Source organism: Chrysochloris asiatica, unplaced genomic scaffold (assembly GCF_000296735.1).
Source record: "Chrysochloris asiatica unplaced genomic scaffold, ChrAsi1.0 scaffold00113, whole genome shotgun sequence".
Taxonomy (NCBI): Eukaryota; Metazoa; Chordata; class Mammalia; order Afrosoricida; family Chrysochloridae; genus Chrysochloris; species Chrysochloris asiatica.
In genome coordinates this window covers 4,448,930-4,450,794 of record NW_006408631.1, presented here as the reverse complement: position 1 = coordinate 4,450,794, position 1,865 = coordinate 4,448,930, and the positions used below count along the sequence as shown (strand labels likewise).

General features: G+C 43.4%; 1 pseudogene; it reads left to right on the top strand.

Annotated features, from left to right (window-relative positions):
* Positions 1–294: 294 nt before the first annotated feature.
* On the top strand, positions 295–1,653 carry LOC102818526 (annotated as a pseudogene).
* Positions 1,654–1,865: the final 212 nt, after the last annotated feature.

The following is a 1,865-nucleotide window of genomic DNA, read 5'->3' as shown; positions in this document are numbered from 1 at the left end:
TGACTGTATGAAAGTCTCATTAAGAAGACTTTGTTGTTATTGTTGTTGTTAAGTGCAGTTTATCAGTTCCTACTCATAGCCACACTGTATATGGTTCCTGAGGAGTGGCTGGTGACTTTGAACCACCAACTTTATGGTTCAAACTGACATTGCGCTCCACTGCTTATCTTACTACATTGAAATTTATAATCACTCAGAAAAGCATTGAGCAAAAATACATCTTTGGCTTGTCTGTGATGGGTTTGTAGCCAGAATACAGGTGTTGGTGAAAAGCATCACAAAACCTAAGCCAAAATGGGAAAGGAAAAGACGCATATCAACATTGTAGTTATTGGACATGTCAACTCCGGCAAGTCAACTATTACTGACCACCCGATCTACAAATGTGGTGGAATCGACAAAAGAACCATTGAAACATTTGAGAAGGAAGCTGCTGAGATGGGGAAGGGCTCCTTTAGGTATGCCTGCATCTTGAATAAACTGAAAGCTGAATGTGAGCGAAGCATCACCATCGATATCTCCCTGTGGAAATTTGAGACCAGCAAGTACTATGTGACCATCATTGATACCCCAGGACACAGAGACTTTATCAAAAACATCATTATAGGAACTGCACAGGCTGACTGTACTGTCCTGATTGTTGCTGCTGGTGTTGGAGAATTTGAAGCTGGTATTTCTAAGAATGAGCAAGCCCATGAGCATGCCCTTCTGGCTAACACGTTGGGTTGAAACAGCGAATTGTTGGTGTTAATGAAATGGATTCCACTGAGCCACCTTGTAGCCAGAAAAGATATGAGGAAATTGTTAAGGAAGTCAGCACCTACATTAAGAAAATTGACTACAACCCTGACACAGTAGCATTTGTGCCAATTTCTGTTTGGAATGGTGACAATATGTTGGTTCAAGGAGTCACCTGTATGGATGACAATGCTAGTGGAAGCTCTGGATTGCATCCTGCCACCAACTCATCCAACTGACAAGCCCCTGTATCTGCCTCTCAAGATGTCTACAAATTTGGTGGTGTTGGCACTGTCCCTGTGGGCAGAGTGGAGACTGGTGTTCTCAAACCAGGCATGGTGGTCACCTTTGCTCCCATCAACGTTACCATTAAAGTAAAATCTGTTGAAATGCACCATGAGGCTTTGAGTGAAGCTCTGCCTGTGGACAATGTAGGCTTCAATGTAAAGAACGTCTCTGTCAAAGACGTTTGTCATGGCAATGTGGCTGGTGACAGCAAACATGATCCACCAATGGAAGCAGCTGGCTTCACTGCACAGGTCATCATCCTGAACCATCCAGGCCAAATCAGGTGGAGCCATCAAGTCAGGTGGCAGATATGCACCTGTGTTGGATAGTCACACAGCTCACCATGCTTGCAAGTTTGCTGAGCTCAAGGGGAGAAGACTGATCACCAGTCTGGTGAGAAGCTAAAAGATGGCTCCAAATTCTTGAAGTCCGGTGATACTGCCATTGTTGACGTGGTTCCCGGCAAGCCTATGTGTGTTGAGACCTTCTCCGACTACCCACCTTTGGGTCATTTTGCTGTTCATGACATGAGACAAACTTGCTGTGTGTGTCATCAAGGAAGTGGACAGAAAGGCTGCTGTAACTGGCAAAGTCACCAAGTCAGCTCAGAAAGCTCAAAGGCTTTAACACCTGCCACTCCAGTCTTACTCAGTGGTGAAAGAACTGTCTCAGAACTGTTTGTGTCAATTAGCCATTTAAGTTTAATAGTTAAAGACTGGTTATTGATAACAATGTAAAACCTTCAGAAGGAAAGGGGTGTTATGTGGATCATTTGTTTCCTTTTTGTGTGGCAGCTTTATTAGTTTTTTAAATCAGTACTTTTTAAATGGAAACAACTT